The sequence below is a fragment of the Solanum dulcamara genome, chromosome 5, assembly GCF_947179165.1.
Source record: "Solanum dulcamara chromosome 5, daSolDulc1.2, whole genome shotgun sequence".
NCBI lineage: Eukaryota > Viridiplantae > Streptophyta > Magnoliopsida > Solanales > Solanaceae > Solanum > Solanum dulcamara.
Genome location: NC_077241.1, coordinates 23,921,699 through 23,947,081, shown reverse-complemented (window position 1 = coordinate 23,947,081; position 25,383 = coordinate 23,921,699). Strand labels below are relative to the sequence as shown.

The following is a 25,383-nucleotide window of genomic DNA, read 5'->3' as shown; positions in this document are numbered from 1 at the left end:
ATTATCTTGTGTCATTTTTTTTACCTTTACAAAAATATGAGAGGGTACAAGAAGCATCCTAGCGTTACCTCGCTAGTCCTCATGTCTTACCCTGCTTTTCCTCCCTTTCTACACTCGAGGTCGGGGTAGATCTTTGGTCCAATCGTGGCCATGTCTTACTTCACCCGTAGTACTAATTCCATCTCGGTAGTTTGGCTTAACTTATTTTTGGACCTCTCGGTAGTTAGTTGCAACTTGGGCTCCTTCGCTTGGGATAATAGCTGTAGGGACTCCGTAAGGTCCTACCACTTTTTTTACTCTATAATTTTACACCTTCTCGGCGGATTAGGTAACCTTTGATCGAAGGAGTAGGGACTAATATCGTTATTCCACAAGTAACATTCCCTCCAGAGTCATCTGGCGCTGGAGTGCAAAATGAGTTTTGTAGTCCAGGTCATATTGTGGGATTTTCGACCTTGGGCACTGCTTCCTGTCATTTGTAAGTTACATCAACTGTTTTGCTTTTTCTTGCCCTCAGAGTTGGTTGCCCAATGGTGTCGAAATTCCCTCGCCTACTGGCCCATATAACCCTTCGGTGGTTTGCCTCTTATTAACAGGTACTATGTTGACGAACTGTGGCATTCGAATGTGTCATCAGTTAGCAAGTAGCTAATCCTCCTTGTTTTGCTTAAGTCCTTGTTAGAATTTCCTTAACGTATCTTATAATACTCTTGGTACATAATCTCATATCGTTTCTCCGTCACTAGTTCAGATTCTTCCATCTCGCGCGATCACACCAGCACTAATACATTAAGTTCCATCAGAATATTGAAGTTAAGCGTGTTGGGGCGAGAGTAATATCGGGATGGGTGACCTCCATGGGAAGTCTTCGTGTCGCGTTTCATTGCAACCTTTTCCACGAGGTGCGGGCACTCAACTTAGCTCCAGATTTACCTCAGCGTTGTCTCGCGAGTCTTTATGTTTTGCCCTGTCCTTTCGTCTGTTATCTTGCATCTAGTATCGGCGTAGACCTTTAGTTCCACGATCCTTTATTCACTTTATGTTCTCCTTATTTTCTACCACAGGAGGCTTTCTATTCCTTTTTCTTTGGTTATTTATCTATCGCAACATCATTTGCGACTAACTCTATAACCAACATTTTGGCTTTTGGTCTAGCATACTGTCGTTATCCTTTGTAGTGTCTCTTGAATTATTGGATATCCTTTCATTGGTACATTCTTCTGTTTTTATACGCAGCCGCCTTCTAGTGTTATGTTGTTCAGGGTCTCGTCACAAACTTCTTAACGCTACCTTATGTAGCATTCCGGCTTCCATCCAATTATTGGTAACTTCCGGAACTTTCCAACTTGGTTTAGCAAGATATCTTATCGAAGTTTAGACGTCTATCTCACATTTATTGCTATATCAATTGCCTCCTCCTACCTTTGCCATTTTCTCATTAACTTCCCCCCTTTAGGAGGTACTCGTACTTTCCTCTGTATGTACTTGTAGTTGTTCCAATTTCAATTAGGTAGTGCTAGTATTCCAATGATAACTATTCCAGGTTTTCTCGAAGTAGTGGTTTTGCCCCAACCTATATCCTTTGTTTCTTGGGGCGAATAGAAGTTACGTCATTTGTTCCTTAAGTTTGCCATTCTCGTCCCTTAAGGGTTCCACCATTTTTGGGCCGACATCGTGTACACGCATCATTTTTCATTTTTTTCTTAAGCTCCATGCTCTTACTGCGTTCTCAACGCAGGCCTTTAACATAGTCAACGCGTACTAAATGCGTCTTACTAGTGGTTCCACTTTGTCCCTGCACACTCGTATCACACTGTTCAATTCATACTTACATATCCTCTTTTTAATTCGTATTCGTCCCTGACATCTCCCTGAGATGCTTCTTTTAGGAGTTCTTTTCCCAATTAGTCGGTGGAAAACTATAAACTATTATCATAAATCATTTTCCAACCATTGTTGGAAGAAACCAAAATTTCTTAAACATCACAGTACTTCTGTTAATACTTGACCTACCTGGTCCCCTTTCGAGTTTACCCTCGAGTTATGAATAACTCATCTAATTTACAATAGGAGTTGGGGGCTTGGTACCTTCAAAAAGAGTGAATCTCAATTACTGGACATCTTACCCTTCAACCTGAGCTTCTCTTTTGTTGTCCTACAACACAATTATGGTTGGAGATACTGCAGTCTGAACTGTACTGCTCAGACAGACTTTTATTTCTTCGAAATAAACTTTCCCAAGTAAAGAGGGTACCCCTTATTGACGACATGAAGAGTACCTCTTACAACTTTACTTTAGCATAATACGGGTACTCGATATCAATTTCCCAGACATGTTATAAGCTATGTTTTTCTCCATTTTTCTTGTTCTGGGAGAATTTCGGCAGAGTTTCCTCTACATTTCTTACTTATCCCAAAACCTGCATGCAAAAAATACCAACAATGCCTCACAAGCCCAACATATATATGTATACATATCATATCACAGCCGCACAAGGCTTCCAATGTAATCTCATATCGCAGCCACACCGGGGCTTTCAATATTAATAGTAAGATAAAAATACTGGACTTACCTCGTATGTCCAACTTCAAACTGCATCTGTTGCACTTTCTGTCTGCTTTCCTTTCAGGTTTCAACTTTATATTTCAATACCTTACCTGACGAATATCTTTCGTGGCTTTACTTTACTTACCTGCATGCTTTGTAACTTTCCATGTCGTCAATTACTTCCTTCTGTTTGTGTCGTCCTTTTGTTAAGATCCAAGGTTAGTATAAGGAATTTTCCTATGACTCGGATCTATAGCACGATCTCAGATGTAGAAGAAAGGTAACATCCTAAATGTCCTGTAGCTTCCTGTTTATAGATGTGGCGCGCAAGACATCGATAACCAAGACTCTACTAGACACGGTCTGCAGACACTCCGAAGACAAATCTGGCTCTGATACCACTTCTGTCATGGCCCAACCCCGTAGGCCGCGACTAGGGTTCGACTTGGACCCCCCATATACATATCTATCAGCTGTGGTCACATTGAACTATAAATAAACAATATCATATAATAGACCCCATTGGGCGACAACAATTTCATAAACCTGTAGCCCTTTTCGTTTGTATCACAACATAATAGGGCACGCAAGCCGACAAGGCTGCCATAACATAATAATATATATCATATATCATGTAGACCCAGCTGAATCAAACTTACATACACAACCCACATATACATGTCTGCAGACCTCTAAACATATAAATGACAACATATGGCGGGACAGGGCCCCCGCCGTACCCCTGAATGGATAAAATAATTTCTATACATCCGTGGACAGTATCAAAAACTAGGCCCCGATACAATGGAGCCTCTTCCAGCTGAGCTGCATGGAATCCTAAGTTGACGGACTCCCAAAATCTGTATCTGTACCTGCGGGCATGAACGCAGCCCCCCGAGAAAGGGGGTCAGTACGATATATGTACTGAGTATGTAAAACATAATATAATACAGCTGGAAGCATATCTGAGATACAAAAATAGGGGATAAGATATCAATTCAAAAATTTGTACCTGTACTTTGTGAATTACAAAAACATGCATGTTCGAGTCATATCATATAGCCGGCCCTTTTGGGGGTCCGGTGAATCATCTCTGTAAAACCATCATGGCCCCAGTGCCATCACCACCTTATTACAAAACATCATCAGATATCTATACACGTATCCTGGCCCTCTATTGAGGGACTCAGGGAATAATGCAGTGAACTGTGCACGAGAACATATCCTGGCCCGGGACTCAGGGAAAGAAGTGTTACAATATACACGAGTAGAGTAGTGAGTAACTATATGCAATTTAAATCATTATCAGAGACTCGACAGAATAAGAAAGTTAAGCTTTTATTTGAGAACCCGAGTAATGGTGTAGTCATCTCGAGTGTCCCATAAATGCCATTATGGGCTGTCTCAAAAGTAATCTCGGGGACCCTAGACATGTATTTACGTAGGGCCAAATCATTTATGGAATCAAAACACTTAATCTCGTATAGTCTTTAAGACTTGGAGCCTGTACCTTTGGTACCTTTTTAACATATACCAGTTTCTAGGGAAATAGTTTGACTACTGTAGGAGTTCAATATTCAGAAGTAAATAAGAGATGTTTGAGAATAGAGTTACCCTAGAGCTCAGATCATATTCAACTTACAAGTAAGACAAAGGCATGCCCAAAAGAAGAAAGAGAATAAGCTTTATGTAGTCTATACTTTCCTTCAGGGGATCTGCATACACATATTTCGTACCCGGCCCATCATGGGGCTCGGTGAATCATTATGGCATCATAATCTCCCTTTCGTACCAAATACGTAGCAAGGGAAATGAGAGATAGCTTTCCACACACTACTGTTTAACACGTAGAAGCCTTACTAGGCAATACTCAATCCTTGCAGAAATTCCAATACTAAGCAGTGGATAGGGGTTATGAGGCATAATTGGAGTTTTGGGAATGGAATTATCCCCACATTCCACACACAATTCACTTAAGGCTAAAACTTGCCAAAAGGAAAGAAAGATAGTTGTACGAGCTTATACCAAAATACGCCAAGAGAAAGCTTTACATACCTTGTCTGAATTATTCCTTATCCTGCTTGCCTCACCGTCCTTTGAACCTATTCAACATGAAAGTAATATAAATATCAACCCCTCTTAACTTTCCAGCATCTTAGGTTACACCTTAGTATCAATGGAATCTATTTCCTTAGTCGTTTCCCCGACTAGTTTTGTTATTCGCTAAGGCGTCGACGAAAATTGGGCAGCACCTCCCCTGTAATGTGCCTTATCCAAATTTCCAATTAGGTCCCTAAGACCTAAAGCTAACCAACAACAACAACCTGCAGCAATTCATACCAACAATATACAACATAAACTCCAAACGACTTATTCAAAAATACGATATCAAAATAGGGCGTCTAGCCTTTATTTTGTGACGCCTTTAATTATACGTAACGAGGGGTCATGTGGCTTCGACCAGTAGCACCCTAACCCACATTAGGACATATTTAGGCCCTGAAACAACAAGCCACACCCCTGCAGCAGCAACTCACAAGAACGATACTTTATTTCGATGACAATTCACCTCTAGCGACTCCAATTTAGTTTATTTCGAACGTCGAGCATTTCTACGACATTCTTAAACTTCCAGCAGCATACAAGGGGTGTAATACACCATATAACAATACCATAAACTCCAATTTAAATGTAAAGGCCTTACCTTACGTTAAACTTGTCAAACTCGCCCAAACTATCCAAAATGTGAAATCTGGACAGCTTACTGTTTTACCTTGTCGCTTCGTTTCGAAGGGGTAATGGAGGGAAATAGGATTTACGTCCTTCACAAAAGTTATAGACATGTGTCTTAGGGTCGCAAAATATTTCGAATCATACCTACATCAATTTTGTACAAAACGATATGACCAAAATACTTACAGCTATCCGTGTAGAATTTCCAAAACCAAATCTGAGCAGTACCTCCTCTACGCTTCATCACCATTTTTCGAGCTGATACATGTAAAAATGGATTTTGGAGTCTGAATGAAAGTTATATAACCACGAAATACCTTTCCAAAACATATTAAATCACTCGAAACGAATTTGTACACAAAAGGTTATATCAATATTACTAACCACTGTCCCTTCCAAAAACGGGTTTGTTAACTAGCGTTTTCTCTTATTTTCTCTTCCAAATTCCAATTGCAAAGCTGGAGGTTTACTTCCATGAAGGTCTTAAAATACATATATACGTATCCACGTACTTAAGGTACACCATATATAATTAATTTACGAAGAAAATTGGAAAACTAACCTTTAAACTTCAAGAACCATGGCTGCCTCTCTATTTCTCTCCCTCACGTTTGTTTTCTCTATGTTGGCTGATGTTTTGATGGATAACTGAAGTATATGATATATATCTACATATATATGTGGCTTTAGGGTGTGACACGTGTCAACCCCAAGAGATGACACGTGTCCAGCCCCTATTGGGCCATCGTATCATGCTGCCAACTATGGGCTGCCACGTGGCAGTGGGGTCCACCCCCCAGGCAGGTGGGTCACCTACTTGACCCCAAGAAGGTGGGTCACCTGCTTGCTTGAGGTGCTGCCATGTGTCGCTTCTTCATTGGCTACCACGTGTCGTTTTTTTTTCCTTCCTCGTGGGCTCGTAATCTCGTCTTATTTTATGTACCTATGTAATCCGTGCTACGTAAGTTTGATATATGCTTAAGTAGCTCAAGTGTATATGACTTTTAACTTAGTAGCTTACATAGGTAAATCGAGTCCTACGACTCATTACTTGGCCTCCAATTCCTTCTGGACTCTTATGATTTCATCTCCAACCTTCTCTAGTATGGGGTATCACATTCTCCCTTCCTTAGAGCCGTTTGATAGTGTCATAACTTAAGTGGCTCACATGCTAGCTTCTAAGTAACTTAAGGGACATTCCGAGTTCAAAGATGTGGGGTGTAACAACGTGGCTAGTTAATTTTGTTGAAGGCTACCTAGTTGGTGAGTTCCCATGTTTTTGAAAAAATATCCTTTCATTTTTCTAGCTTATGTTATGTAAATACTTTTGGATACCTTCCATGGTACTTGTTTTATTTATTATGAGGGTGAGCTAAAAACATACTTAGCCTCTGCCAAGTCTTTTAGTAGTGGTATGTTTGGACATAAATGTATGTCGTTCTAAGTTTGACATTGACTCTTATTCTATGATGTTTCCCTTAGTACGTCTACCCTTTTTATTTCCACTTATTGTTCCTATGAAAAGCTAAATGAATGTTAAGAGGCTTGGATAAGGTACCTCCGAATGTCTCATTAGCCGTGTCACGTCTAGGCCCTAAGCTTGGGTCGTGAAAAAGGGAGATGGAGTGTTAGGTATCACGAGAGATTGTGCATTCCCAATGTTGATGGTAATGGAGAGAGGATAATGGAGGAGTCCCATAGCTCCAAGAATTCCATCCATATAGGTTCTATAAATATGTACCACAACTTGAGAGAAGCATATTGGTAGAGCGGAATAAAGAGAGATATAACAGAGTTTATGTCCAATTTCCCGAATTGCTAATAAGTCAAGGTTGAGCATCAAAGGACTTGTGGAGTGGCTCAGAATATTGAGATTTTAGAATGAAAGTGATAGATGATCAATATGGATGTCATAACCAGGTTGCCGCAATCCCGCAGGCAACATGGCAGTGGGGTCCACCCCCCAGGCAGGTGGGTCACCTACTTGACCCCAAGCAGGTGGGTCACCTGCTTGCTTGAGGTGATGCCATGTGTCGCTTCTTCATTGGCTACCACGTGTCGTCTTTTTTCCCTTCCTCGTGGGCTCGTAATCTCGTCTTATTTTATGTACCTATGTAATCCGTGCTACGTAAGTTTGATATATGCTTAAGTAGCTCAAGTGTATATGACTTTTAACTTAGTAGCTTACATAGGTAAATCGACTCCTACGACTCATTACTTGGCCTCCAATTCCTTCCGGACTCTTATGATTTCATCTCCAACCTTCTCTAGTATGGGGTATCACATTCTCCCTTCCTTAGAGCCGTTTGATAGTGTCGTAACTTAAGTGGCTCACATGCTAGCTTCTAAGTAACTTAAGGGACATTCCGAGTTCAAAGATGTGGGGTGTAACATCCTTCCCCCCTTTAGAACATTCGTCCCCGAATGTTAAATGCAACCTTCTGTAAGACTTTATATAAATTATAGAGGGGTTCCTTTCCTTTATGCTATCACATATATTCCCATCTATATTATTAACATACGAGTGCTCAAGAGTTGGAGTTACCTGTAGACATCGGTTACAGGTGCAAATACTTGTATTCCATGTTCTCTTCAGTTCCCCGATCATCCTCTTTCTGGTTTTGGTTTTTCCACCGTAACTTGACGGAAGATACGTCTTTAGTCTACAATCTTCCAGTTTGTCGATCCAGGATGGTGGTAGGATTTTCATCATTGGATTCCATCTACTGGACCTCATTTATGGAATATACCCTGGGTGACTCATCAATATCTAATGGACTGGGCGTATATTTTCCAACTGAGGTGGTAAGCTTAACTTACCAGCCACGTTGCCCATCTTATGAGTAACTTGATACCGTCTAACATATTCTGGGTCAAGTTCCTTTTCTAGGTGACCCTATGATGAACATCCAATCATCAACTTGAACTCTGTATGTCGACGTCGATTATCTGTATGTCATTCCTGCCGACTCTGGGCTTTTAGTCAATAGCTTGCTTAATCATGTCGAGGCCATTGGAATACTAGAGTAGTAATTATTATTGTAGGCAACTTGATAAGTGATGGATAATCATTCCGGCTACCTTCGAAGTTAATCTCCCGGCTTGTGGCATATCTTCTAGCGTCTAATAGTGCGCTCAGTCTGTTTAGTAGCTTGAGGGAGAAATGCGGTACTAAGACCTGTCTATGCTCCTAACCTCTTCTTGGACTGATCTCAAGGCATTAATTATAATTGAAGTCCCTTTATCTGGGATATTAGATGAGGAAACCTCACGGAACCTTACCATTCTCCATGTTCTATAACTCCTTCTAATTTCAGCAGCATAGGTGCTCTTGATTGGAAGCAAATGGGTTGATTCATTAGCCTAATCACAACAACTCATATAGCACCCTACTCTTACCGAGTATAAAATGGGTGCGTAATGATATGGATAATTTGGAAACCGTTAGCCTCGTATAGTCTTTCTCGACTCTTTCCAGAACTTTAACTTGCATTCGATCTTTTGGGTCCTTCTTCCCCTCTTTTTCCAATCCTTAGGGTTGGCTACCGAATAATGTTGCAGTCCCCCTATATAACGGCGCTTGTAGTCGTTCTGTGCTTTGTCTAACATGATCTGGTGTAATTCCAAAAGAGTTTTGGCATAGAAGCTCGCTATCCTGTAGTAACCAGCCAATTCAGTCAGTTTTACTTAAACCTTTTCACAATTTCCCTTACCCCCGCTTATAATCCTCTAGACACATTATCTTGTGTCATTTTTTTTACCTTTACAAAAATATGAGAGGGTACAAGAAGCATCCTAGCGTTACCTCGCTAGTCCTCATGTCTTACCCTGCTTTTCCTCCCTTTCTACACTCGAGGTCGGGGTAGATCTTTGGTCCAATCGTGGCCATGTCTTACTTCACCCGTAGTACTAATTCCATCTCGGTAGTTTGGCTTAACTTATTTTTGGACCTCTCGGTAGTTAGTTGCAACTTGGGCTCCTTCGCTTGGGATAATAGCTGTAGGGACTCCGTAAGGTCCTACCACTTTTTTTACTCTATAATTTTACACCTTCTCAGCGGATTAGGTAACCTTTGATCGAAGGAGTAGGGACTAATATCGTTATTCCACAAGTAACATTCCCTCCAGAGTCATCTGGCGCTGGAGTGCAAAATGAGTTTTGTAGTCCAGGTCATATTGTGGGATTTTCGACCTTGGGCACTGCTTCCTGTCATTTGTAAGTTACATCAACTGTTTTGCTTTTTCTTGCCCTCAGAGTTGGTTGCCCAATGGTGTCGAAATTCCCTCGCCTACTGGCCCATATAACCCTTTGGTGGTTTGCCTCTTATTAACAGGTACTATGTTGACGAACTGTGGCATTCGAATGTGTCATCAGTTAGCAAGTAGCTAATCCTCCTTGTTTTGCTTAAGTCCTTGTTAGAATTTCCTTAACGTATCTTATAATACTCTTGGTACATAATCTCATATCGTTTCTCCGTCACTAGTTCAGATTCTTCCATCTCGCGCGATCACACCAGCACTAATACATTAAGTTCCATCAGAATATTGAAGTTAAGCGTGCTGGGGCGAGAGTAATATCGGGATGGGTGACCTCCATGGGAAGTCTTCGTGTCGCGTTTCATTGCAACCTTTTCCACGAGGTGCGGGCACTCAACTTAGCTCCAGATTTACCTCAGCGTTGTCTCGCGAGTCTTTATGTTTTGCCCTGTCCTTTCGTCTGTTATCTTGCATCTAGTATCGGCGTAGACCTTTAGTTCCACGATCCTTTATTCACTTTATGTTCTCCTTATTTTCTACCACAGGAGGCTTTCTATTCCTTTTTCTTTGGTTATTTATCTATCGCAACATCATTTGCGACTAACTCTATAACCAACATTTTGGCTTTTGGTCTAGCATACTGTCGTTATCCTTTGTAGTGTCTCTTGAATTATTTGATATCCTTTCATTGGTACATTCTTCTGTTTTTATACGCAGCCGCCTTCTAGTGTTATGTTGTTCAGGGTCTCGTCACAAACTTCTTAACGCTACCTTATGTAGCATTCCGGCTTCCATCCAATTATTGGTAACTTCCGGAACTTTCCAACTTGGTTTAGCAAGATATCTTATCGAAGTTTAGACGTCTATCTCACATTTATTGCTATATCAATTGCCTCCTCCTACCTTTGCCATTTTCTCATTAACTTCCCCCCTTTAGGAGGTACTCGTACTTTCCTCTGTATGTACTTGTAGTTGTTCCAATTTCAATTAGGTAGTGCTAGTATTCCGATGATAACTATTCCAGGTTTTCTCGAAGTAGTGGTTTTGCCCCAACCTATATCCTTTGTTTCTTGGGGCGAATAGAAGTTACGTCATTTGTTCCTTAAGTTTGCCATTCTCGTCCCTTAAGGGTTCCACCATTTTCGGGCCGACATCGTGTACACGCATCATTTTTCATTTTTTTCTTAAACTCCATGCTCTTACTGCGTTCTCAACGCAGGCCTTTAACATAGTCAACGCGTACTAAATGCGTCTTACTAGTGGTTCCACTTTGTCCCTGCACACTCGTATCACACTGTTCAATTCATACTTACATATCCTCTTTTTAATTCGTATTCGTCCCTGACATCTCCCTGAGATGCTTCCGTTAGGAGTTCTTTTCCCAATTAGTCGGTGGAAAACTATAAACTATTATCATAAATCATTTTCCAACCATTGTTGGAAGAAACCAAAATTTCTTAAACATCACAGTACTTCTGTTAATACTTGACCTACCTGGTCCCCTTTCGAGTTTACCCTCGAGTTATGAATAACTCATCTAATTTACAATAGGAGTTGGGGGCTTGGTACCTTCAAAAAGAGTGAATCTCAATTACTGGACATCTTACCCTTCAACTTGAGCTTCTCTTTTGTTGTCCTACAACACAATTATGGTTGGAGATACTGCGGTCTGAACTGTACTGCTCAGAAAGACTTTTATTTCTTCGAAATAAACTTTCCCAAGTAAAGAGGGTGCCCCTTATTGACGACATGAAGAGTACCTCTTACAACTTTACTTTAGCATAATACGGGTACTCGATATCAATTTCCCAGACATGTTATAAGCTATGTTTTTCTCCATTTTTCTTGTTCTGGGAGAATTTCGGCAGAGTTTCCTCTACATTTCTTACTTATCCCAAAACCTGCATGCAAAAAATACCAACAATGCCTCACAAGCCCAACATATATATGTATACATATCATATCACAGCCGCACAAGGCTTCCAATGTCATCTCATATCGCAGCCACACCGGGGCTTTCAATATTAATAGTAAGATAAAAATACTGGACTTACCTCGTATGTCCAACTTCAAACTGCATCTGTTGCACTTTCTGTCTGCTTTCCTTTCAGGTTTCAACTTTATATTTCAATACCTTACCTGACGAATATCTTTCGTGGCTTTACTTTACTTACCTGCATGCTTTGTAACTTTCCATGTCGTCAATTACTTCCTTCTGTTTGTGTCGTCCTTTTGTTAAGATCCAAGGTTAGTATAAGGAATTTTCCTATGACTCGGATCTATAGCACGATCTCAGATGTAGAAGAAAGGTAACATCCTAAATGTCCTGTAGCTTCCTGTTTATAGATGTGGCGCGCAAGACATCGATAACCAAGACTCTACTAGACACGGTCTGCAGACACTCCGAAGACAAATCTGGCTCTGATACCACTTCTGTCATGGCCCAACCCCGTAGGCCGCGACTAGGGTTCGACTTGGACCCCCCATATACATATCTATCAGCTGTGGTCACATTGAACTATAAATAAACAATATCATATAATAGACCCCATTGGGCGACAACAATTTCATAAACCTGTAGCCCTTTTCGTTTGTATCACAACATAATAGGGCACGCAAGCCGACAAGGCTGCCATAACATAATAATATATATCATATATCATGTAGACCCAGCTGAATCAAACTTACATACACAACCCACATATACATGTCTGCAGACCTCTAAACATATAAATGACAACATATGGCGGGACAGGGCCCCCGCCGTACCCCTGAATGGATAAAATAATTTCTATACATCCGTGGACAGTATCAAAAACTAGGCCCCGATACAATGGAGCCTCTTCCAGCTGAGCTGCATGGAATCCTAAGTTGACGGACTCCCAAAATCTGTATCTGTACCTGCGGGCATGAACGCAGCCCCCCGAGAAAGGGGGTCAGTACGATATATGTACTGAGTATGTAAAACATAATATAATACAGCTGGAAGCATATCTGAGATACAAAAATAGGGGATAAGATATCAATTCAAAAATTTGTACCTGTACTTTGTGAATTACAAAAACATGCATGTTCGAGTCATATCATATAGCCGGCCCTTTTGGGGGTCCGGTGAATCATCTCTGTAAAACCATCATGGCCCCAGTGCCATCACCACCTTATTACAAAACATCATCAGATATCTATACACGTATCCTGGCCCTCTATTGAGGGACTCAGGGAATAATGCAGTGAACTGTGCACGAGAACATATCCTGGCCCGGGACTCAGGGAAAGAAGTGTTACAATATACACGAGTAGAGTAGTGAGTAACTATATGCAATTTAAATCATTATCAGAGACTCGACAGAATAAGAAAGTTAAGCTTTTATTTGAGAACCCGAGTAATGGTGTAGTCATCTCGAGTGTCCCATAAATGCCATTATGGGCTGTCTCAAAAGTAATCTCGGGGACCCTAGACATGTATTTACGTAGGGCCAAATCATTTATGGAATCAAAACACTTAATCTCGTATAGTCTTTAAGACTTGGAGCCTGTACCTTTGGTACTTTTTTTAACATATACCAGTTTCTAGGGAAATAGTTTGACTACTGTAGGAGTTCAATATTCAGAAGTAAATAAGAGATGTTTGAGAATAGAGTTACCCTAGAGCTCAGATCATATTCAACTTACAAGTAAGACAAAGGCATGCCCAAAAGAAGAAAGAGAATAAGCTTTATGTAGTCTATACTTTCCTTCAGGGGATCTGCATACACATATTTCGTACCCGGCCCATCATGGGGCTCGGTGAATCATTATGGCATCATAATCTCCCTTTCGTACCAAATACGTAGCAAGGGAAATGAGAGATAGCTTTCCACACACTACTGTTTAACACGTAGAAGCCTTACTAGGCAATACTCAATCCTTGCAGAAATTCCAATACTAAGCAGTGGATAGGGGTTATGAGGCATAATTGGAGTTTTGGGAATGGAATTATCCCCACATTCCACACACAATTCACTTAAGGCTAAAACTTGCCAAAAGGAAAGAAAGATAGTTGTACGAGCTTATACCAAAATACGCCAAGAGAAAGCTTTACATACCTTGTCTGAATTATTCCTTATCCTGCTTGCCTCACCGTCCTTTGAACCTATTCAACATGAAAGTAATATAAATATCAACCCCTCTTAACTTTCCAGCATCTTAGGTTACACATTAGTATCAATGGAATCTATTTCCTTAGTCGTTTCCCCGACTAGTTTTGTTATTCGCTAAGGCGTCGACGAAAATTGGGCAGCACCTCCCCTGTAATGTGCCTTATCCAAATTTCCAATTAGGTCCCTAAGACCTAAAGCTAACCAACAACAACAACCTGCAGCAATTCATACCAACAATATACAACATAAACTCCAAACGACTTATTCAAAAATACGATATCAAAATAGGGCGTCTAGCCTTTATTTTGTGACGCCTTTAATTATACGTAACGAGGGGTCATGTGGCTTCGACCAGTAGCACCCTAACCCACATTAGGACATATTTAGGCCCTGAAACAACAAGCCACACCCCTGCAGCAGCAACTCACAAGAACGATACTTTATTTCGATGACAATTCACCTCTAGCGACTCCAATTTAGTTTATTTCGAACGTCGAGCATTTCTACGACATTCTTAAACTTCCAGCAGCATAAAAGGGGTGTAATACACCATATAACAATACCATAAACTCCAATTTAAATGTAAAGGCCTTACCTTACGTTAAACTTGTCAAACTCGCCCAAACTATCCAAAATGTGAAATCTGGACAGCTTACTGTTTTACCTTGTCGCTTCGTTTCGAAGGGGTAATGGAGGGAAATAGGATTTACGTCCTTCACAAAAGTTATAGACATGTGTCTTAGGGTCGCAAAATATTTCGAATCATACCTACATCAATTTTGTACAAAACGATATGACCAAAATACTTACAGCTGTCCGTGTAGAATTTCCAAAACCAAATCTGAGCAGTACCTCCTCTACGCTTCATCACCATTTTTCGAGCTGATACATGTAAAAATGGATTTTGGAGTCTGAATGAAAGTTATATAACCACGAAATACCTTTCCAAAACATATTAAATCACTCGAAACGAATTTGTACACAAAAGGTTATATCAATATTACTAACCACTGTCCCTTCCAAAAACGGGTTTGTTAACTAGCGTTTTCTCTTATTTTCTCTTCCAAATTCCAATTGCAAAGCTGGAGGTTTACTTCCATGAAGGTCTTAAAATACATATATACGTATCCACGTACTTAAGGTACACCATATATAATTAATTTACGAAGAAAATTGGAAAACTAACCTTTAAACTTCAAGAACCATGGCTGCCTCTCTATTTCTCTCCCTCACGTTTTTTTTCTCTATGTTGGATGATGTTTTGATGGATAACTGAAGTATATGATATATATCTACATATATATGTGGCTTTAGGGTGTGACACGTGTCAACCCCAAGAGATGACATGTGTCCAGCCCCTATTGGGCCATCGTATCATGCTGCCAACTATGGGCTGCCACGTGGCAGTGGGGTCCACCCCCCAGGCAGGTGGGTCACCTACTTGACCCCAAGAAGGTGGGTCACCTGCTTGCTTGAGGTGCTGCCATGTGTCGCTTCTTCATTGGCTACCACGTGTCGTTTTTTTTCCCTTCCTCGTGGGCTCGTAATCTCGTCTTATTTTATGTACCTATGTAATCCGTGCTACGTAAGTTTGATATATGCTTAAGTAGCTCAAGTGTATATGACTTTTAACTTAGTAGCTTACATAGGTAAATCGAGTCCTACGACTCATTACTTGGCCTCCAATTCCTTCTGGACTCTTATGATTTCATCTCCAACCTTCTCTAGTATGGGGTATCACATTCTCCCTTCCTTAGAGCCGTTTGATAGTGTCATAACTTAAGTGGCTCACATGCTAGCTTCTAAGTAACTTAAGGGACATTCCGAGTTCAAAGATGTGGGGTGTAACAACGTGGCTAGTTAATTTTGTTGAAGGCTACCTAGTTGGTAAGTTCCCATGTTTTTGAAAAAATATCCTTTCATTTTTCTAGCTTATGTTATGTAAATACTTTTGGATACCTTCCATGGTACTTGTTTTATTTATTATGAGGGTGAGCTAAAAACATACTTAGCCTCTGCCAAGTCTTTTAGTAGTGGTATGTTTGGACATAAATGTATGTCGTTCTAAGTTTGACATTGACTCTTATTCTATGATGTTTCCCTTAGTACGTCTACCCTTTTTATTTCCACTTATTGTTCCTATGAAAAGCTAAATGAATGTTAAGAGGCTTGGATAAGGTACCTCCGAATGTCTCATTAGCCGTGTCACGTCTAGGCCCTAAGCTTGGGTCGTGAAAAAGGGAGATGGAGTGTTAGGTATCACGAGAGATTGTGCATTCCCAATGTTGATGGTAATGGAGAGAGGATAATGGAGGAGTCCCATAGCTCCAAGAATTCCATCCATATAGGTTCTATAAATATGTACCACAACTTGAGAGAAGCATATTGGTAGAGCGGAATAAAGAGAGATATAACAGAGTTTATGTCCAATTTCCTGAATTGCTAATAAGTCAAGGTTGAGCATCAAAGGACTTGTGGAGTGGCTCAGAATATTGAGATTTTAGAATGAAAGTGATAGATGATCAATATGGATGTCATAACCAGGTTGCCGCAATCCCGCAGGCAACATGGCAGTGGGGTCCACCCCCCAGGCAGGTGGGTCACCTACTTGACCCCAAGCAGGTGGGTCACCTGCTTGCTTGAGGTGATGCCATGTGTCGCTTCTTCATTGGCTACCACGTGTCGTCTTTTTTCCCTTCCTCGTGGGCTCGTAATCTCGTCTTATTTTATGTACCTATGTAATCCGTGCTACGTAAGTTTGATATATGCTTAAGTAGCTCAAGTGTATATGACTTTTAACTTAGTAGCTTACATAGGTAAATCGAGTCCTACGACTCATTACTTGGCCTCCAATTCCTTCCGGACTCTTATGATTTCATCTCCAACCTTCTCTAGTATGGGGTATCACATTCTCCCTTCCTTAGAGCCGTTTGATAGTGTCGTAACTTAAGTGGCTCACATGCTAGCTTCTAAGTAACTTAAGGGACATTCCGAGTTCAAAGATGTGGGGTGTAACATCCTTCCCCCCTTTAGAACATTCGTCCCCGAATGTTAAATGCAACCTTCTGTAAGACTTTATATAAATTATAGAGGGGTTCCTTTCCTTTATGCTATCACATATATTCCCATCTATATTATTAACATACGAGTGCTCAAGAGTTGGAGTTACCTGTAGACATCGGTTACAGGTGCAAATACTTGTATTCCATGTTCTCTTCAGTTCCCCGATCATCCTCTTTCTGGTTTTGGTTTTTCCACCGTAACTTGACGGAAGATACGTCTTTAGTCTACAATCTTCCAGTTTGTCGATCCAGGATGGTGGTAGGATTTTCATCATTGGATTCCATCTACTGGACCTCATTTATGGAATATACCCTGGGTGACTCATCAATATCTAATGGACTGGGCGTATATTTTCCAACTGAGGTGGTAAGCTTAACTTACCAGCCACGTTGCCCATCTTATGAGTAACTTGATACCGTCTAACATATTCTGGGTCAAGTTCCTTTTCTAGGTGACCCTATGATGAACATCCAATCATCAACTTGAACTCTGTATGTCGACGTCGATTATCTGTATGTCATTCCTGCCGACTCTGGGCTTTTAGTCAATAGCTTGCTTAATCATGTCGAGGCCATTGGAATACTAGAGTAGTAATTATTATTGTAGGCAACTTGATAAGTGATGGATAATCATTCCGGCTACCTTCGAAGTTAATCTCCCGGCTTGTGGCATATCTTCTAGCGTCTAATAGTGCGCTCAGTCTGTTTAGTAGCTTGAGGGAGAAATGCGGTACTAAGACCTGTCTATGCTCCTAACCTCTTCTTGGACTGATCTCAAGGCATTAATTATAATTGAAGTCCCTTTATCTGGGATATTAGATGAGGAAACCTCACGGAACCTTACCATTCTCCATGTTCTATAACTCCTTCTAATTTCAGCAGCATAGGTGCTCTTGATTGGAAGCAAATGGGTTGATTCATTAGCCTAATCACAACAACTCATATAGCACCCTACTCTTACCGAGTATAAAATGGGTGCGTAATGATATGGATAATTTGGAAACCGTTAGCCTCGTATAGTCTTTCTCGACTCTTTCCAGAACTTTAACTTGCATTCGATCTTTTGGGTCCTTCTTCCCCTCTTTTTCCAATCCTTAGGGTTGGCTACCGAATAATGTTGCAGTCCCCCTATATAACGGCGCTTGTAGTCGTTCTGTGCTTTGTCTAACATGATCTGGTGTAATTCCAAAAGAGTTTTGGCATAGAAGCTCGCTATCCTGTAGTAACCAGCCAATTCAGTCAGTTTTACTTAAACCTTTTCACAATTTCCCTTACCCCCGCTTATAATCCTCTAGACACATTATCTTGTGTCATTTTTTTTACCTTTACAAATATATGAGAGGGTACAAGAAGCATCCTATCGTTACCTCGCTAGTCCTCATGTCTTACCCTGCTTTTCCTCCCTTTCTACACTCGAGGTCGGGGTAGATCTTTGGTCCAATCGTGGCCATGTCTTACTTCACCCGTAGTACTAATTCCATCTCGGTAGTTTGGCTTAACTTATCTTTGGACCTCTCGGTAGTTAGTTGCAACTTGGGCTCCTTCGCTTGGGATAATAGCTGTAGGGACTCCGTAAGGTCCTACCACTTTTTTTACTCTATAATTTTACACCTTCTCAGCGGATTAGGTAACCTTTGATCGAAGGAGTAGGGACTAATATCGTTATTCCACAAGTAATATTCCCTCCAGAGTCATCTGGCGCTGGAGTGCAAAATGAGTTTTGTAGTCCAGGTCATATTGTGGGATTTTCGACCTTGGGCACTGCTTCCTGTCATTTGTAAGTTACATCAACTGTTTTGCTTTTTCTTGCCCTCAGAGTTGGTTGCCCAATGGTGTCGAAATTCCCTCGCCTACTGTCCCATATAACCCTTCGGTGGTTTGCCTCTTATTAACAGGTACTATGTTGACGAACTGTGGCATTCGAATGTGTCATCAGTTAGCAAGTAGCTAATCCTCCTTGTTTTGCTTAAGTCCTTGTTAGAATTTCCTTAACGTATCTTATAATACTCTTGGTACATAATCTCATATCGTTTCTCCGTCACTAGTTCAGATTCTTCCATCTCGCGCGATCACACCAGCACTAATACATTAAGTTCCATCAGAATATTGAAGTTAAGCGTGCTGGGGCGAGAGTAATATCGGGATGGGTGACCTCCATGGGAAGTCTTCGTGTCGCGTTTCATTGCAACCTTTTCCACGAGGTGCGGGCACTCAACTTAGCTCCAGATTTACCTCAGCGTTGTCTCGCGAGTCTTTATGTTTTGCCCTGTCCTTTCGTCTGTTATCTTGCATCTAGTATCGGCGTAGACCTTTAGTTCCACGATCCTTTATTCACTTTATGTTCTCCTTATTTTCTACCACAGGAGGCTTTCTATTCCTTTTTCTTTGGTTATTTATCTATCGCAACATCATTTGCGACTAACTCTATAACCAACATTTTGGCTTTTGGTCTAGCATACTGTCGTTATCCTTTGTAGTGTCTCTTGAATTATTTGATATCCTTTCATTGGTACATTCTTCTGTTTTTATACGCAGCCGCCTTCTAGTGTTATGTTGTTCAGGGTCTCGTCACAAACTTCTTAACGCTACCTTATGTAGCATTCCGGCTTCCATCCAATTATTGGTAACTTCCGGAACTTTCCAACTTGGTTTAGCAAGATATCTTATCGAAGTTTAGACGTCTATATCACATTTATTGCTATATCAATTGCCTCCTCCTACCTTTGCCATTTTCTCATTAACTTCCCCCCTTTAGGGGGTACTCGTACTTTCCTCTGTATGTACTTGTAGTTGTTCCAATTTCAATTAGGTAGTGCTAGTATTCCGATGATAACTATTCCAGGTTTTCTCGAAGTAGTGGTTTTGCCCCAACCTATATCCTTTGTTTCTTGGGGCGAATAGAAGTTACGTCATTTGTTCCTTAAGTTTGCCATTCTCGTCCCTTAAGGGTTCCACCATTTTCGGGCCGACATCGTGTACACGCATCATTTTTCATTTTTTTCTTAAGCTCCATGCTCTTACTGCGTTCTCAACGCAGGCCTTTAACATAGTCAACGCGTACTAAATACGTCTTACTAGTGGTTCCACTTTGTCCTTGCACACTCGTATCACACTGTTCAATTCATACTTACATATCCTCTTTTTAATTCGTATTCGTCCCTGACATCTCCTTGAGATGCTTCCGTTAGGAGTTCTTTTCCCAATTAGTCGGTGGAAAACTATAAACTATTATCATAAATCATTTTCCAACCATTGTTGGAAGAAACCAAAATTTCTTAAACATCACAGTACTTCTGTTAATACTTGACCTACCTGGTCCCCTTTCGAGTTTACCCTCGAGTTATGAATAACTCATCTAATTTACAATAGGAGTTGGGGGCTTGGTACCTTCAAAAAGAGTGAATCTCAATTACTGGACATCTTACCCTTCAACCTGAGCTTCTCTTTTGTTGTCCTACAACACAATTATGGTTGGAGATACTGCGGTCTGAACTGTACTGCTCAGACAGACTTTTATTTCTTCGAAATAAACTTTCCCAAGTAAAGAGGGTGCCCCTTATTGACGACATGAAGAGTACCTCTTACAACTTTACTTTAGCATAATACGGGTACTCGATATCAATTTCCCAGACATGTTATAAGCTATGTTTTTCTCCATTTTTCTTGTTCTGGGAGAATTTCGGCAGAGTTTCCTCTACATTTCTTACTTATCCCAAAACCTGCATGCAAAAAATACCAACAATGCCTCACAAGCCCAACATATATATGTATACATATCATATCACAGCCGCACAAGGCTTCCAATGTCATCTCATATCGCAGCCACACCGGGGCTTTCAATATTAATAGTAAGATAAAAATACAGGACTTACCTCTTATGTCCAACTTCAAACTGCATCTGTTGCACTTTCTGTCTGCTTTCCTTTCAGGTTTCAACTTTATATTTCAATACCTTACCTGACGAATATCTTTCGTGGCTTTACTTTACTTACCTGCATGCTTTGTAACTTTCCATGTCGTCAATTACTTCCTTCTGTTTGTGTCGTCCTTTTGTTAAGATCCAAGGTTAGTATAAGGAATTTTCCTATGACTCGGATCTATAGCACGATCTCAGATGTAGAAGAAAGGTAACATCCTAAATGTCCTGTAGCTTCCTGTTTATAGATGTGGCGCGCAAGACATCGATAACCAAGACTCTACTAGACACGGTCTGCAGACACTCCGAAGACAAATCTGGCTCTGATACCACTTCTGTCATGGCCCAACCCCGTAGGCCGCGACTAGGGTTCGACTTGGACCCCCCATATACATATCTATCAGCTGTGGTCACATTGAACTATAAATAAACAATATCATATAATAGACCCCATTGGGCGACAACAATTTCATAAACCTGTAGCCCTTTTCGTTTGTATCACAACATAATAGGGCACGCAAGCCGACAAGGCTGCCATAACATAATAATATATATCATATATCATGTAGACCCAGCTGAATCAAACTTACATACACAATCCACATATACATGTCTGCAGACCTCTAAACATATAAATGACAACATATGGCGGGACAGGGCCCCCGCCGTACCCTTGAATGGATAAAATAATTTCTATACATCCGTGGATAGTATCAAAAACTAGGCCCCGATACAATGGAGCCTCTTCCAGCTGAGCTGCATGGAATCCTAAGTTGACGGACTCCCAAAATCTGTATCTGTACCTGCGGGCATGAACGCAGCCCCCCGAGAAAGGGGGTCAGTACGATATATGTACTGAGTATGTAAAACATAATATAATACAGCTGGAAGCATATCTGAGATACAAAAATAGGGGATAAGATATCAATTCAAAAATTTGTACCTGTACTTTGTGAATTACAAAAACATGCATGTTCGAGTCATATCATATAGCCGGCCCTTTTGGGGGTCCGGTGAATCATCTCTGTAAAACCATCATGGCCCCAGTGCCATCACCACCTTATTACAAAACATCATCAGATATCTATACACGTATCCTGGCCCTCTATTGAGGGACTCAGGGAATAATGCAGTGAACTGTGCACGAGAACATATCCTGGCCCGGGACTCAGGGAAAGAAGTGTTACAATATACACGAGTAGAGTAGTGAGTAACTATATGCAATTTAAATCATTATCAGAGACTCGACAGAATAAGAAAGTTAAGCTTTTATTTGAGAACCCGAGTAATGGTGTAGTCATCTCGAGTGTCCCATAAATGCCATTATGGGCTGTCTCAAAAGTAATCTCGGGGACCCTAGACATGTATTTACGTAGGGCCAAATCATTTATGGAATCAAAACACTTAATCTCGTATAGTCTTTAAGACTTGGAGCCTGTACCTTTGGTACCTTTTTAACATATACCAGTTTCTAGGGAAATAGTTTGACTACTGTAGGAGTTCAATATTCAGAAGTAAATAAGAGATGTTTGAGAATAGAGTTACCCTAGAGCTCAGATCATATTCAACTTACAAGTAAGACAAAGGCATGCCCAAAAGAAGAAAGAGAATAAGCTTTATGTAGTCTATACTTTCCTTCAGGGGATCTGCATACACATATTTCGTACCCGGCCCATCATGGGGCTCGGTGAATCATTATGGCATCATAATCTCCCTTTCGTACCAAATACGTAGCAAGGGAAATGAGAGATAGCTTTCCACACACTACTGTTTAACACGTAGAAGCCTTACTAGGCAATACTCAATCCTTGCAGAAATTCCAATACTAAGAAGTGGATAGGGGTTATGAGGCATAATTGGAGTTTTGGGAATGGAATTATCCCCACATTCCACACACAATTCACTTAAGGCTAAAACTTGCCAAAAGGAAAGAAAGATAGTTGTACGAGCTTATACCAAAATACGCCAAGAGAAAGCTTTACATACCTTGTCTGAATTATTCCTTATCCTGCTTGCCTCACCGTCCTTTGAACCTATTCAACATGAAAGTAATATAAATATCAACCCCTCTTAACTTTCCAGCATCTTAGGTTACACCTTAGTATCAATGGAATCTATTTCCTTAGTCGTTTCCCCGACTAGTTTTGTTATTCGCTAAGGCGTCGACGAAAATTGGGCAGCACCTCCCCTATAATGTGCCTTATCCAAATTTCCAATTAGGTCCCTAAGACCTAAATCTAACCAACAACAACAACCTGCAGCAATTCATACCAACAATATACAACATAAACTCCAAACGACTTATTCAAAAATACGATATCAAAATAGGGCGTCTAGCCTTTATTTTGTGACGCCTTTAATTATACGTAACGAGGGGTCATGTGGCTTCGACCAGTAGCACCCTAACCCACATTAGGACATATTTAGGCCCTGAAACAACAAGCCACACCCCTGCAGAAGCAACTCACAAGAACGATACTTTATTTCGATGACAATTCACCTCTAGCGACTCCAATTTAGTTTATTTCGAACGTCGAGCATTTCTACGACATTCTTAAACTTCCAGCAGCATACAAGGGGTGTAATACACCATATAACAATACCATAAACTCCAATTTAAATGTAAAGGCCTTACCTTACGTTAAACTTGTCAAACTCACCCAAACTATCCAAAATGTGAAATCTGGACAGCTTACTGTTTTACCTTGTCGCTTCGTTTCGAAGGGGTAATGGAGGGAAATAGGATTTACGTCCTTCACAAAAGTTATAGAAATGTGTCTTAGGGTCGCAAAATATTTCGAATCATACCTACATCAATTTTGTACAAAACGATATGACAAAAATACTTACAGCTGTCCGTGTAGAATTTCCAAAACCAAATCTGAGCAGTACCTCCTCTACGCTTCATCACCATTTTTCGAGCTGATACATGTAAAAATGGATTTTGGAGTCTGAATGAAAGTTATATAACCACGAAATACCTTTCCAAAACATATTAAATCACTCGAAACGAATTTGTACACAAAAGGTTATATCAATATTACTAACCACTGTCCCTTCCAAAAACGGGTTTGTTAACTAGCGTTTTCTCTTATTTTCTCTTCCAAATTCCAATTGCAAAGCTGGAGGTTTACTTCCATGAAGGTCTTAAAATACATATATACGTATCCACGTACTTAAGATACACCATATATAATTAATTTACGAAGAAAATTGGAAAACTAACCTTTAAACTTCAAGAACCATGGCTGCCTCTCTATTTCTCTCCCTCACGTTTTTTTTCTCTATGTTGGCTGATGTTTTGATGGATAAATGAAGTATATGATATATATCTACATATATATGTGGCTTTAGGGTGTGACACGTGTCAACCCCAAGAGATGACACGTGTCCAGCCCCTATTGGGCCACCGTATCATGCTGCCAACTATGGGCTGCCACGTGGCAGTGGGGTCCACCCCCCAGGCAGGTGGGTCACCTACTTGACCCCAAGCAGGTGGGTCACCTGCTTGCTTGAGGTGCTGCCATGTGTCGCTTCTTCATTGGCTACCACGTGTCGTTTTTTTTCCCTTCCTCGTGGGCTCGTAATCTCGTCTTATTTTATGTACCTATGTAATCCGTGCTACGTAAGTTTGATATATGCTTAAGTAGCTCAAGTGTATATGACTTTTAACTTAGTAGCTTACATAGGTAAATCGAGTCCTACGACTCATTACTTGGCCTCCAATTCCTTCTGGACTCTTATGATTTCATCTCCAACCTTCTCTAGTATGGGGTATCACATTCTCCCTTCCTTAGAGCCGTTTGATAGTGTCATAACTTAAGTGGCTCACATGCTAGCTTCTAAGTAACTTAAGGGACATTCCGAGTTCAAAGATGTGGGGTGTAACAACGTGGCTAGTTAATTTTGTTGAAGGCTACCTAGTTGGTGAGTTCCCATGTTTTTGAAAAAATATCCTTTCATTTTTCTAGCTTATGTTATGTAAATACTTTTGGATACCTTCCATGGTACTTGTTTTATTTATTATGAGGGTGAGCTAAAAACATACTTAGCCTCTGCCAAGTCTTTTAGTAGTGGTATGTTTGGACATAAATGTATGTCGTTCTAAGTTTGACATTGACTCTTATTCTATGATGTTTCCCTTAGTACGTCTACCCTTTTTATTTCCACTTATTGTTCCTATGAAAAGCTAAATGAATGTTAAGAGGCTTGGATAAGGTACCTCCGAATGTCTCATTAGCCGTGTCACGTCTAGGCCCTAAGCTTGGGTCGTGAAAAAGGGAGATGGAGTATTAGGTATCACGAGAGATTGTGCATTCCCAATGTTGATGGTAATGGAGAGAGGATAATGGAGGAGTCCCATAGCTCCAAGAATTCCATCCATATAGGTTCTATAAATATGTACCACAACTTGAGAGAAGCATATTGGTAGAGCGGAATAAAGAGAGATATAACAGAGTTTATGTCCAATTTCCCGAATTGCTAATAAGTCAAGGTTGAGCATCAAAGGCCTTGTGGAGTGGCTCAAAATATTGAGATTTTAGAATGAAAGTGATAGATGATCAATATGGATGTCATAACCAGGTTGCCGCAATCCCGCAGGCAACATGGCAGTGGGGTCCACCCCCCAGGCAGGTGGGTCACCTACTTGACCCCAAGCAGGTGGGTCACCTGCTTGCTTGAGGTGATGCCATGTGTCGCTTCTTCATTGGCTACCACGTGTCGTCTT

The 25,383-nt window shown here is 40.7% G+C and overlaps 3 pseudogenes; all 3 read left to right on the top strand.

Annotated features, from left to right (window-relative positions):
* Window positions 1–762: 762 nt before the first annotated feature.
* LOC129890966 (5S ribosomal RNA) lies at window positions 763–882 on the top strand (annotated as a pseudogene).
* Window positions 883–9,780: 8,898 nt separating this feature from the next.
* On the top strand, window positions 9,781–9,900 carry LOC129890925 (5S ribosomal RNA; annotated as a pseudogene).
* Window positions 9,901–18,799: 8,899 nt separating this feature from the next.
* On the top strand, window positions 18,800–18,919 carry LOC129890924 (5S ribosomal RNA; annotated as a pseudogene).
* Window positions 18,920–25,383: the final 6,464 nt, after the last annotated feature.